Source organism: Hemicordylus capensis, chromosome 1 (genome assembly GCF_027244095.1).
Source record: "Hemicordylus capensis ecotype Gifberg chromosome 1, rHemCap1.1.pri, whole genome shotgun sequence".
NCBI classification, from domain to species: Eukaryota; Metazoa; Chordata; class Lepidosauria; order Squamata; family Cordylidae; genus Hemicordylus; species Hemicordylus capensis.
In genome coordinates this window covers 87,484,854-87,499,354 of record NC_069657.1, presented here as the reverse complement: position 1 = coordinate 87,499,354, position 14,501 = coordinate 87,484,854, and the positions used below count along the sequence as shown (strand labels likewise).

At 41.4% G+C, this 14,501-nt stretch overlaps 1 protein-coding gene across 7 annotated transcripts in view; it reads left to right on the top strand.

Annotated features, from left to right (window-relative positions):
* The window catches only part of TSPAN18 (tetraspanin 18), a 301,343-nt gene that overhangs the window by 143,230 nt on the left and 143,612 nt on the right, over positions 1-14,501 (top strand). For 6 of the 7 annotated variants that reach the window (XM_053263590.1, XM_053263511.1, XM_053263561.1 and 3 more), the window contains one exon: positions 4,400-4,518. The exons of the other annotated variant lie outside the window; for it this stretch is intronic. The gene's annotated coding sequence lies outside the window, so the exon portion shown is untranslated. The remainder of the gene's footprint in view (positions 1-4,399; positions 4,519-14,501) is intronic. 7 annotated transcript variants of the gene reach the window in all.

Sequence of the window (14,501 nt, the reverse complement as noted above, 5' to 3'; positions counted from 1 at the left end):
CCTGGTATTGCTGTGTCTATTATTCTGACTTGTTTTTCTTTCTTCTCGACTACAGTTATATCTGGTGTACTGTGTGGCAGATGTTTGTGTGTTTGTAGTTGGAAATCCCATAATATTTTTACATCTTCATTTTCTTCAACTTTTTCAATTTTATGTTCCCACCTATGTTTGGCTACAGGTAGCTTGTATTTTTTGCAGATGTTCCAGTGTATCATCCCTGCTACCTTGTCATGCCTTTGTTTGTAGTCAGTCTGTGCAATCTTTTTACAACAGCTGATTAGGTGGTCCACTGTTTCATCTGCTTCTTTACAAAGGCGGCACTTGCTGTTTGTGGTTGATTTTTCTACTTTTGCTCTTATTGCATTTGTTCTTAGTGCCTGTTCTTGTGCAGCCAGTATTAAACCCTCTGTTTCTTTCTTCAAGTTGCCATCCTTAAGCCATTGCCAGTTCTTGGTGATGTCTGATTTTTCCAGTTATATTGTGCAAATATTGACCATGCAGGGGCTTATTTTTCCATTTTTCTGCTTGGTTCTTGATTTGTTCTTTCTTGTAGGCCTGCTTTTTTTCATTGGTGTTGAATAGTTTCTCGTTCTTGACCATTTGAAGTGCATCTTCTTCACTGTCCCTTATATATTCTTCAAGGCCTCTTTTCTCCTCCTCTACTGTTTGATGGACTTGCAACATTCCTCTTCCACCTGAGCTGCGAAGGAGGTATAGCCTATCTACATCACTGCGGGGGTGCAGAGCATGATTGAAGGTCATGATTTTCCTGGTCTTACGATCCAGCGTCTCTAGTTCTGCCTGGGTCCAGTCTATTATTCCTGCAGTGTATCTGATAACAGGTATAGCCCAGCTGTTTATGGCTTGTATGGTGTTCCCGCCATTGAGTTTGGACTTGAGGATTTTTCTAACTCTCCTGATGTATTCATTTCCAATTTTTCGTTTAACTTCAGTGTGTGCAATGTTATCAGCCTGGAGAATGCCCAATTATTTGTAATGTTCTTTCTCTTCCAGGTTCTTGATCTTGATTCCATTGGGCAGTTCTATTCCTTCTGTTTTTCTTATTTTCCCTCTGTTGATTATTAATGCAGCACACATGTCTAGTCCAAACTCCATTGCTATATCGCTACTGAATATACGGACAGTGTTTAGCAGTGATTTGATTTCTGACTGGAGCTTTCCATACAACTTCAGATCGTCCATGTACAGCAGATGGTTGATTTTACTTGATGTTTTGTATGTTTGGTATCCGAGGCCTGTTTTGCTTAGTATTTGTGAAAGTGGGGTCATGGCGATTACAAACAACAGAGGGGATAGTGAGTTCCCTTGGAAAATGCCTCTTCTAATGCTAACCTGTCCAAGTGTCACGCCATTGATTGTTAACTGTGTACTCCACATGCTCATTGCTTTCTTAATAAATATCTGAATGTTTTTGCTGACACCAGTTGTTTCTAAACATTTTAGTATCCATGTGTGAGGTAATGAGTCGAAGGCTTTCTTGTAGTTAATCCATGCAACACTTAGATTGGTTTTTCTTCTCTTGCAATTTTCTAAAAGCATTTTGTCAATCAGCAGCTGGTCTTTTGTGTCTCTGGTGTTTGGGCAATTTCCTTTCTGTTCAACTGGAAGCTGTTTGTTAGTTAATAAGTGTTGCATGACTTCATCTGCTATTATTCCAGTTAATAATTTGAACATGGTTGGCAGGCAGGTTATCGGTCTATAATTACTTGGGACTGCACCTTTTGCTGGGTCTTTCATTATGAGATGAGTTTTCCCAGTTGTTAGCCATTGTTCAATATCACCTCCTTGCAAAGTGTGATTGAACTGTTTTGATAATTGTTTATGAAGGCTTGTTAGGTGTTTAAGCCAAAAGCCATGCAGTTCATCGTCGCTTGGCGCAGTCCAATTTTTAATTTTCTTTGCTCTTTCACTTATTAATTCTGGTGTTATTATTAGATCTTGCATTTGTTGGTTACATTTTTTGACCTCTTTCATCCAGCCTGCTTTTTTATTATAATCTATTGGATTGTCCCATAACTTCCCCCAGAATTGCACTGTTTCTTCTTTATTTGGTGTTTCTAGGTTTCTTGCAGTTTCTCCTTCTATGCTTTGGTAGAAACGTCTCTGATTCAACTGGAATTGGAGATTCTGCCTGTGTTGTGTAATTCTGGCTTCATACCTGCTAAGCTTCTTTGACACTGCTGTTATTTGCTGCTTTATGATTTCCAGGACTTCTCTAATTTTCCTTGAATCTAGGTGGTATTTTTGGATCAGATACTGTTTGGTGCTTTCATTCTTCAGCTTCTTGTCTTTCATATCTTTCAATTTACTAGCATCTGATCTAAGCCTGGAGATTTTATTTTCTAATCTAATCTTCCATTTAGGTGATGTACTGCTTTCTTTTTTGACAGGTCCACTGATCTTATATCCGAGCTCTTGTGTTGTTATAGTTGCTGCACTGTAGATTGGTTGGTTTGTTTCTTGCAAATTCTTGGTTGTTATCTCTGCAAGTGCAGCATTGACATCTTTTAATGCCTGAGCAAGTTGTTTTTTGGCCACTGTTTTTAGAGCTGGAAGTCGAACCCTGGTGGTTGCTTGGTTCATGTGCTCAGTTATTTTTTGCTTTAGTTCTTGTTGCTTTTCTGTTAAACGGCATTTGGGTTTTTGAGGTGAAGGCAAAGGGGTGGTTGCCTGGTTTTGATTTTGAAACAGTTCAGTAACAGTGGCATCCTCTATTTCCAACACCTCCTCCACCTGCGCCTGAGCAACTTCTTCGATTGGTGGTAATTCTTCTTCCATATCTTGAGCCTGTGTTGCTTTTTGCAGTTCTTCCAGCTCAACTCCTGTGAATACTTTATTTCTTATTATGTATCATCTCTGGTCTGCTAACCTTTGTTCTGTTATTTCTGTATCTTGATGCTTCTCTTTCCAAATCTGGTACATTCTTTTAAAATAACCTCTTCTAGTTGGACTAGACTTGTAATAGCAGATCATTATTTCCTTGTTGGCATTTTTCGTATATTTTTTTCGGTTAAGCGACGTTTCTTCCAGTAACTTTGCTGTCTTCAGCCCTGGTTGCTCAACTGAAGATCCTGAGTCCTGTTGCCCACTTGCCACCAGATGTCCAGGGACAATAGCACCTGGCGCAGTCCTTGTTAACCCGGGCGACGACCGATCCGGTATAGATTTATTAAAGTTACGTCTCACCATATTGTTGATGGGAGAGGCACTCTTTGTCTGGCTCCTCTGGTGAGACCTGTCCAGTATGGTTGGACCTCTGGCATAGCTCTCACCTTCCTCAGAGCACAGAAGCCCCACAACCACTCCAAGGTAGTGCCTCACTGAGGGTTATTATTATTATTATTATTATTATTCTATATATGGATTCCTCTCCTCTACAATCAAGAACATCTTCCGACCAGCAACAGTTGCATTCCAACTGACCTTAACCATCACAGGCTCCTCCTCCTTATCTGCATAGGGAATCCTCCCTTCCCCATTACCACAGTGCCACAGGCTCCTCCCTATCTGCATATGGAATCCCCACTGCCCGATCACCATGTGCTTCTGCTCTCACAGGCTCCTTCTCCCTATCTGCATATGGAATCTCCACTGCCCAGTCAGGTGCTTCTGCTTGCGAACTCTGTCTGCCAATTGCCTCCTCACCCTCTGTCAGCCAATCATCTCCTTTCTGCCACATCCCCACACATGGCCCGTTTGAGAGAATTAATAGATAGATAGATAGATAGATACTTCCAGTGCCCTGGGTTACTGCTGACCCCCCCCCCCCAAAAGCTTAAAATGATCTAAAGGTAAAGTGTGCTGTCAAATCGATTTCCACTCCTGGTGTACACAGAGCCCTGTAATTTTCTTTCTAGTGCATCTTTATTATTCTGACCTTTTTTGTTCCCAGTATAGCTTTTTTCATTATCTTGCCTATAGACTCAAAAATAGCACCACCATATCCCAGCTTTTCTTTTTAAGCTCCCTCTCTCCAGTTTCATCACTAGCTCTCTTCTTCTGTTGTATGTATTTTTATTTATTATTATTATTTGTTTGATTTTTATACCGCCCTTCGAAAGTGGCTCAGGGCAGTTTACAATCAAAACAAAATTTAGTATCTTTTAGGATACTTTCTCAGCACTGCCGTGGCTTCTGTTGTTTCAATCTATCTTACATGCCCAGGCTCATTTGGGGCCCAAAAACTGTTATGTTGATGGGTTTTTAGGGAAATAAATATGTCAAAATGCTTCTTTCTGTTAAAATGTCAACATTTGCATTTTGGAGAAAAGATTGGTGTTATGGCACCTACAAATGAAGAACTTCAGTTAAGACCTAAATTTTCTTCTGGCTTTTAACATCCAGGTATTTTTTTTTCCTTTTCACTTTTTGCTTATAGGTCAGTGATTGTGGTTTGCTGAAGTAGCAACCTTCTGATCAATGCACACTTTCTTCAGCTTGACTTCTGGAAAAGAACAAATATATCACTTAAAGCTTTAGTTGCCACACAAGCCGAAGGTAAGGGAAAGCAACTCAACTTGTGCTTCTGATCCTAGGGGGCACTTTAGGGTTCATGTTGTGATATTTATTTGTTTGTCTGTCTATTTGTTTTTTTGTTCATTCATTCGTTTTATTTATTGTTAAATTTATACCCCACCTTTCATTAAGAAAATCCCAAGGCGGCTCACAATAAAATTTAAAAACAAGATTATAAAAAAGTCACATTACAATATTGAGCGAAAAAAATATAAAAATGAATCTGATTTAAAAATAATTAAATTAAAACACTAGCATAATACTAGCATATAGTATATACTAACAGCTGTATTTATTTCATATGATTCTTTAGGCTGAAAGCTTCCCCTGGCTTTTCCTAAACAAGCCTTTTGTCGCTATTTGTATGCATTTCGGTTTGGATCTTTTAATGTACTCTCTGTTTAGAAAGATGGAAGTCATCCATACCAAACCACTAGCCTCCCAAGGAACTGCAGAAGTGTGTCCTCTGTGTATTCCCCAGACTTATTTGAAATGATTTGAGTTATCTTTTTTGTTTGTAGACTGTTTCACAATCAAATACAATTAATGTGACAACTTCTCTAAACTCTGGATTCCTGCAATAGCAGTTAATAATGGGTTAAAGCATTGTAGTTCTTGGTATGTTTCACTATACCTTCACAAAAATTCTGAAGCTTAATAGTTACATTACAAAATCTAAATAAGATTCAGAGTAACGATTCACAGTTCCACTGTTTTTCTCTCTCTCAATCCCTTTCTCCTACTGTCCTTCCCAAGTAGTCCTCAGTGCCCTCTTCCTTTAAGAAAGAAAGGTTTAAGAAAGAGAAGTGCTGAAGCTCTCATCTCCTGAAAGTTATGCCTTCTAATATAGAATCCTTTGCCTAATCTCAAATGAATGGAGGCAGGCTACAATTGCTCAGAAGTGAGGGAAAGGTGCTCTGCACATACTGTATTTACCTGAATACAAGGCGAGTCTGAATTTAAGATGAGCCCCTTAGAAATAAAGGCTAAGTACAGGTTATACACATTTACCCAAAGGGAAGAGAACTTTGAATTTAAAATGACCTCTTGATTTCTAACATGAAAGAACTTGGAAAAAAATCCTAGCCTTGGATTCAGGTAAATACAGATATTTCTGTGCAGTCTTTTCTGTGTTTCTCTATGTGTTCCAGTTCTTAGAAACAATGGGTCCAATTAATCTCTCTAATCTATCTCCACATGATTAATGTGTTACTGGACAGGGATGTGCGGAACCGGTTTTATCACGAACCGGACCACCGTGTTTCGATTATGAACCTCTTTAAACCGGTTCAAGCTGGTTCGTCGAACTTACCAGCCTAGCCAATCAGTTCAACCAAACTCATTCGCATTAGGACCGATCCGCACTGAATTAGGACTGAGCTGCAACAAACAATCCGTGCACACCTTATTACTGGACTGAAGTTGGAGGGTTGGATGCTTTTCCATATTAAACAAAAGAATCCTAGCAAATACACTAACATAGTTGGGATAAAGTGTTGCCTTAGCACAGGTTCTTCCTGTCATTAGTTTTGAATGAAGTTTTTTTTTTTTTTTAATGTAGGGGATATTCAGATGTTCAGTTCTTTACCTAAAATCCAAAATGTTTAGGTCCAGCAATAGGTGCAACACACAGGGCTGCTGGTTGCATGATTTGCCACTCTGTTGTAGTGCTTCCTTGCCCAGCCCTTCACAACCTCTTGAATCTCCTTGCCTGCCAGTGGCTGCAGAGAAAATAGCCTTGAGGTATAGCCATGCTGCTGTTTGCATATTATACTGTAATATGGAATTCCTTTAGGTTTTATTCAGCTGTTTTCCCCACTAACTTTCTCAATTGTGTTTTCCCCCACTATGGAAGCCCAAAACCAGCCAGTGGTCACATTTCCTGGCACTGGAGGCTGTATATTCCTGGAGTATGGAAGGAGATTTTTTAGAAAAGCAGACCTAAATAGACATCAAACAATTCACATTGGGGTAGGAAGTCCTATCATTTCTTGAAATGCTGAAATGGCTTTAGATGGTACACCAGTCGTGTGTCCCATGAGTGAATTTGCAGTGGAAAACCCATATATTATTTCTGAAACTGAAAATGATCTTGGTTGCTGCATCAATCCTGATTAAATATCAGAGAATTCCCATTGCAGAGACCCTTCCTCTCCCTCCCCACAGAATATATACTTGGAGTATGGAAAGAGCTTCTGCCAGGACAAGTAACAGAAATGGGCAGTTGTGTCAAGATTTTTTATTGTCATAAATCAGTCTTTCATGCAGGTCTCAACTGATACTGATTGCAATAATCTCTTCAGAGAAAAGAGTAGACCTTGTCATTTTGGACTTTGGATGTATACTCTTTCATAGCATATAAAGTTTGTTTTTAATGAAAGGACTCATTAAAGCCTGCTAATTGGGCAAAGAGACAAGTGGTGGCTCTCTAATATTTAGCAGAGGTAGAGCAACTGCCCCTATTCATTTCAGCTTAGCACATTTTTTCAATAGCTATTGCTATATCTCTTATGTATCTTTTTTTTTTAAGATTGTAAGTAAAGGGAATCTTTACTTATAACCTTTTGGTAAATGGAAACCATTTATTTCTCTGCGATGTAAACTACTTGTTGAAAAGGGGTATATATAATTTCTAAACTAATTAAATTAAACTCTAGGGGTGTGGAAAAGATTTGATTTGGTGCCTACCTTAAGTGTCTCACTCTTCTCCCAGGCTTACCACTGTACTTACCAGACAGCAGGAGTGGTGAGACGCTCCCAATGATGTGGAGACAGTGGCTGTGATGTGTGACTTCTGTTTCAGTTCAAGTTTTTGCTTTGTTTTTTAAAACCCTAGTCCTGAGAAAGGTTTCTTGGGAACTGTAGTCTTCTCAAAGATTTCTGGCATTGTGGGGTGGGGGTGGGGAGCTTCAGAAGCTAAACTGTTCTGAACTGATTTGACCCAATTAAGTCTCAATTTGGCCCTGATATGATCCAAACTGCATGGTGGTTTGATTCAGACTGAATCAGGCCAATTTGATTTGGAGCTGGTTTGGCCTCCAAAGCTTCCCACAGCCCTTCCAAACTCCTCTCCTGCCCTGGAGGACAAATTCTAAGTGCAACAACAACTACACTGGATATCTCCCCCCCTCCACTCCTTTCAACTATTGTACATTTATTTATTACATTTATATCCCACTCTTCCTCTGAGGAGCTCAGAGTGATATACATGCTTATTTGTATCCTCACAACAACCCTGTGAGGTGGGTTAGGTTGAGAGATACATGACTGGCCCAGAGTCACCCAGTAAGTTTCATGGTTGAATGGGGATTCGAACTCAGGTCTTCCTGGTCCTAGTCCAACACTCTAACCACTACACTATGCTGGCTGTTGGATGAGATGTCACACACATGCTGCTAGTTTGTAGCAGAATTCTAAAAATCTTCAGTGTAGCTGATCATTTGGAAAACTCGTCAGCTTCATATGCATTCATTATTTTGATAATGGAAGGACGGTTGTTGTGGTGCTGCACAAAGTTGTTCTACCAGTAGCAGAAGAGAAAGCACCTGATTGCATGTTGGAAAGGAATGCATATAGATGGACTTGTGCAAGAAGTTGCAGTAATACAAGAACTAGTCTGGAATAGAGGTGAATTTCTTCACACAATGATCATGCATTGCATCTTTATGCTAGCACAACAACATTTACCCAATATTTATCTGGTTGCTACCCACTGTTTTTCTCTCTCTTTTCTGTTCTTGTTTCTCCACCCTTGATAATTTTGCATGGAAATTTAATCACAAAAATTGTGCCTGTATTATTTTTTCCCTGTTTTTTCCCCTTGGGTTTTCCCTTGCATCCTTTATCTGTAGATAAATGTAGGCATTTGTTCTCATTAACAAATGCATGAACACTGCCATTTTAAACTGAGAGGGTGGCTACAACACTTTTCTCTGCTTTAAAAATCTTATATTGAAATCACAAATGGTTAAGTGCTCAAGTATTAACAGTATGAACATTAAATTATAGAATTAATATGTACCAGTACAGCCTCAAATCTAGAGAAAATGTAGCAGAATCCTCTGGGTTCAAAGTGAGAGATTGACACCAGCAGTTGAGAAAAAGCAGAATTGATTGCTAGCAAATAGACTCAGTGGAATAATTTCCGAAAAGCTGAGCCCGGGTTACATTCTGGCTTCAGCTCTTATACTCCTCTTAATTACATTCAGTGGATACAATCCTCATTGGTTAGCATCACTTAATCATCATTTTACAATTATTACAATTATTACAATTAGACAATATTCCTCTAAATATAATTAGCACTAGCAATAGCACTTACATTTATATACCGCTCTATATCCGGAGCTCTCTAAGCGGTTTACAATGATTTAGCATATTGCCCCCAACATTCTGGGTACTCATTTTACCGACCTCGGAAGGATGTAAGGCTGAGTCAACCTTGAGCCCCTGGTCAGGATCGAACTTATAACCTTCTGGTTACAGGGCGGCAGTTTTACCACTGCGCCACCAGGGGCTCTTATTGAGCATTCCATCCCCTCCTCCTCCCTCCATACAGCCAAACTATTTCACTCCCTTTTCCAAACGTGTCCTTGAAGGTGTCATAGCTAGCGCCCTGCTATCTGGAGATATCAGAGAGGCCCCAGCCTGCATTCCACAGTCAACAAGAGTAATTGTGCTGTTTGCAGTTTGTAATTAGAGCAGCTTGCAGACCCTATTAACCATTTCTTGACCACACAAACCTGAGTCTGCCTCAAAAAGACAGTATCACTAGATACTGAACAAAGTGGCATCTTGTGGCTTCACACACTGGAGATGCTGGAACAGTTTTATCTCTAGTTGAGAAGGAGTATAACCTTCCACTTTAGTTTCACTTTTATCTAAAATGGTTGTTTTGAAGTTCAGGCCTTCACATCTTTTTTTGACACTGCTGAAAAATCTCTTAGTGTTCATTCATTTTTTGGCTTCAGGCCTGCCTTTAGGTGACTGGTGTGGCCTCTGGCAGTATTTAATGACAGGACTTGGCAAAAAGAGGTAGCTGAGCACATAAAAATGAACCACTCAGAAGTTGGTTTGTTTTTTAAAATCCATCCTGCTGAATTATCTGCTAAAGAGACCATGAACTTTTGAGGTCTCACTAATATTATAAAGCATGTAGTTTCAAATGTCCTCAAAAGAGTTGTGTGTGTGTGTGTGTGCTTTCCATTAAAGGCAAAAAACCCCACCCTTTGGTTATAGGGTAGGTACGAGCATGGCAACTCCAAATGAGCTAGAATAATAATAAATGGTGGCCCATGACGTTCATGCCATGAGGGCATGAGATCTGATGTCCAGTCTGAGATATTGTACTGGATGACAAAACCCTAATGGCGCAGCAGGAAAATGACTTGATTTAACTTGATCTGACTTGAGCCAGAAGTTGCTAGTTCAAATCTCTGCTGGTATGTTTCCCACACTATGGGAAAAAGCTGTATCAGGCAGCAGTGATATAGCAAAGATGCTAAAAGGCACTGGCAATGGTAAACCCTCCTGTATTCTACCAAACAACCACAGGGCTCTGTGGTTGCCAGAAGTTGACACTGACTCGGTGGCACACTTTACCTTTTACAAAATCATAGCCATGAAAACACAATTTGGCTAGGTCTTCCATGCTCCAACACACTACTTACATAGGCTAATGGCAACAACAAAAGCAGGGGATTCGTGTTACCACATGACATAGTGTCCCTACGGCAGCTGAAGTGGCAAGGTAGATTACTAGAGTGCAAGTGGAGGAAGACTCAGCGCAAATCTGATCAGGCACATTTGAAGATCTATGCTCTAGCAGTGCGGGCAGCAAAAAAGTGGTTCTTTTCTCTCTGCATTGCATTCACAAATTCACAACCAGCTGAGTTGTTTAGGATTGTGACTTGTATGTACCCCTAGTACATACAAGTATGTACTCATACTTGTATGTACCCCTCCCCCTTGAATTTAAACTTGGGACAATCAGTCACTCTCTGTGACATTTTTAATGACTTTTTTGGCAGATAAAATCTCTCAAATCTAGGCTGAGCTGGATTCCACAGTTACTGCAGAGTCTACTGTGGAGGTGTCCAGCAACTCCTCTTATGGGATTAGATTGGATCATTTTCAGTTTGTGACTCCTGAGGAAGTGGACAAACTGCTTCGGACTGTGCGTCCTACAACCTGTTCTCTTGACCTGTGCCAACTTGACTTATCTCATTTGGTAATCACATTATCACAGAGGGTCTGGTAAATATTATAAATGAGGGAGGGCAGGATGCCTCCTTGTTTTAAGGAGGCTAATATTAGACTACTTTTGAAGAAACCTGCATTGGATCCCTCAGCTAATTACAGACCTGTTTAGAATCTTCTTAGGTTGGGCAAGGTGATTGAATGGGTGGTGTCCTCTCAACTCCAAGCATTTTTGGATGATGCAAAGCAATAACTAAAGTGTGGAGTTCCACAAGGCTCCATACTGTCTCCAATGTTCTTTAACATCTACATGAAACTACTGGGAGAGATCATCAGGAGGTTTGGTGCAAGGTGTTTGGTGCTGATACTCAGATCTACTTCTCCATATTGAACTAATCCGGAAATTGCATATCTTCCCTAAATGCCTGCCTGGAGGCGGTAATGGGTTGGAAGAGGGATAAGAAACGCAAGTTGAATCCAAATAAGACGGAGGTACTAACTGTGGGGGGGGGGGGGGAGGTCAGGACCCGAGATATGGTTTAGATCTGCTTGTTCTGGATGGGGTTACACTCCCTCTGAATGATCAGGTATGTAGCTTGGGAGTGCTCCTGGACCCAAAGCTCTCCCTGGTTGAATCAGTGGCCAGGAGCACTTTTTATCAGCTTTGGCTAATATGTTAGCCATGTCCATTTCTGGAGGTAAATAACTTTAAAACAGGGGTGCATATGCTGGTAACCTTCAGGCTTGACTACTGTGATAAACTCAATGTGGGGCTGCCTTTTTATGTAGTCTGGAAACTACATTTGGTACAGAATGTGGCAGCGAGATTGGTCTCCAGGACAACAAGAAGGGAGCACATAATACCAATTTTAAAAGAACTGCACTGGCTGCCAATATGTTTCTGTGCGAAATACAAAGTGTTGGTTATTACCTATAAAGCCTTTAATGGCTTGGGCCTGGGTTTTTAAGAGAGCACCATCTTTGTCATGAACCCTGCCACCTGTTATGATCTTCTGGCGAGGTCGGGTTATGGCTTCTGCTGGCTCCCACCAGTAAAGGGCGATCAGGGGTCTTCCCTAAGTGTAGAGTGGGCTATGGCTGCAGTGCTGGCCGCAGGGGAAGGGGCGGTGGCGGAGGCCTCCCTGCCCCTGCTGACTTCCTCCACAGTAGGCTGGGCTTCTGGCAGCCTGATTCAGGCCTCTGTGCACATGTGGAGCCCATTTTTGTGACCTCCACACATGCACATAGTCCATTTGGTTACATGTGCATCTGAGCATATGATAAGTGATGGAAACAACTAAAGCTGGGGATTAGTGTTATAACAATAATTAAAGCACTGTTACATAGGTAAGTTCCAGGGTCTAGGGATGTGCAAAATGTTTCAAGCTCGAAAGGTTTTGAGTTTGAAATGTCCATCTCGAATGTTTTGAATACAAAACAGAAAGCCCTTAAAATAAAGGGCCTGTTACCCCTGCTAACTTGGCAAAGAGGCACCTTTTAATGTGGTGATTCTCTTTATTTAGCAGGGGGAAAGTTACTGGCTCTATCCACCCCCAGCACAGTACCTCCAGTGACTGTTGCTGGTGTCTGTCTTATGTTTCTTTTAGATTGTGAGCCCTTTGGGGACAGGGATCCATCTTCTTATTTATTTATTATTTCTCTGTGTAAACCGCCCTGAGCCATTTTTGGAAGGGCAGTATAGAAATCGAATGAATGATTGAATGTTTCAAGCTCCAAATAAAGTGATTGATTTGGATCGAAACATTTCGAGTGTTTCAAGGGCCATTTTGGAGGCCTGTTTTTCCCTTGCTCATTGGTTTTCTGTCACTGGCTTCCGATTGACTTGCCATCGCCTTGCTTCTTGGTTGGTTTGTTACCATACAAATCAAGTGTCGTCATGGGCAACTGTGCCCCCATTGGCAGGGAGGGTGGAGGGCAAGGGAGGGAGTTTCAAAATGTGTTTAAGGGCACCGGGAGGCAGAGTCCTTATACTGTGGCCTGAACTGGGCTGCAGTCAGCCTGGCCTATCATTTTGGATTCCGGAAAGTGGTGGGTGGGGGTGGAGGAGCCCCTGCAGCCACCTCTGATGTCACCATTGATTTCAACACCACCACATCCGATGTTCGAAACTAAAGAGAAAGGATTCCCTTTTCACTGTCCCCACTTCTTAGGCTAGGGAATCACCTTTATTTGTAAAGGGGAATCCTAGCCAGAATCTCATTTACAAGTATACTTACCAAGCTGGCCCGTGAGCTGGTTTTTAGAATTGGGGCGGTCTGGTTCAAACTAAGACCGCCTTAATCAGGCCGGGATCCAATGGGGTTTTTGAGGAAGTGTGTGTGTGTGTGTGTGTTTTTAAATTGTTTGCTTGCCCATTTCATTTGTGGGTTCGGTGGTAGGTAGCACCCATCATGCCCCAATACCCATTCTACTTTGATGTCTCTAGGAGCTACCTGTGGGACAATGGGATGTTTTTAATTCCCCAGTGTTCCCTATGGTTGAAAAACGTGAAACATTTCGAGTCATTGAAACATATGGTTTGGCTGCTGTTGCAATGAAATGAACTGTTTCGAACACTTTGTGTTTCGTTTTGAACTCACACGTGTATTAATGCACGCGTGCATGCACACACACACTGACCTTTCCCTTACGTTTTTCATGAGGATGAAAGCTTACAATTTCAAGAGAAGACAAATTAGGCTGATAGGTAGCATATTGAAGTCCAGGACCCCCAAGGTAGCATTCTTAGAAATGCTAGCTGTTCCACACACAGGTTCAGTGAGACAGGCAGAGCTGAGGGGTCTCAATGTGTGGATGAGACGTTGGTGCCAGGAGGAAGGGTTTAGATTTGTTAGGCACTGAGTGGGATACGTTTTGGGGCCAGCAAAGCCTGTACAAAAGGGATGGGCTGCACTTTAACCAAGATGGAACCAGACTGCTGGTGCTTAAAATCAAAAAGGTTGCAGAGCAGCTTTTAAAATGATGCCTGAGGAATAGCTGACAGGAGCTGGGCAGTATCTGGTTCAGCAAATGCCATCCCTTAAGCTATGAGAGTGTAAAAGATTGAGATAAAACAGAAGGGAAAAAGCAGAACCACATAAAGAGCAGACAGAAGGATGTGCTAGCTGGTCAAAGAGATCAACGAGCCAAAAGAAAGATAGTATACACCAGGTAAGAGATTTGGCGTATAGGTGCTTATATGCCGATGCCAGAGAGCTGGCGTGCTTGGTTGCTAACAACCAAATAGATATAGTGGGCATAACAGAAACATGGTGGATCATTGAGGACCAGTGGGATACTGTTATTCCTGGATATAAACTCTATAGAAAGGATAGGGAGGGGCGATTTGTAGCACTATATGTTAAAGTAGCACTATATGTTAAAGAAGGGATAGAATGTAACAAGGTAGAAAACCTACGTGTACTGGAGTCCTCCACAGAAACCCTGTGGGTGACAATACAAGGCCTAGAAGGAAATGTGCTACTGGGGACATGCTATCGTCCTCTGGATCAAAAGGCTGACAGTGACTGGGAGTTGCAGGAGGAAATCAGGAAGGCATCAAGGAGAGGCAGGGCTGTAATTATGGGTGATTTGTCAGGTAATGACAAAGAGATCAAATTTCTAGGTACGCTGAATAACTGTGCCCTAGAACAGTTGGTCATGGAACCAACGAGAGAGAAGACCTTGGACTTAATCTTGAATGGCACCCAGGACCTGGTGCATGATGTCAGTGTCATCGACTCTTTAGCAAACAGTGACCATAGTGC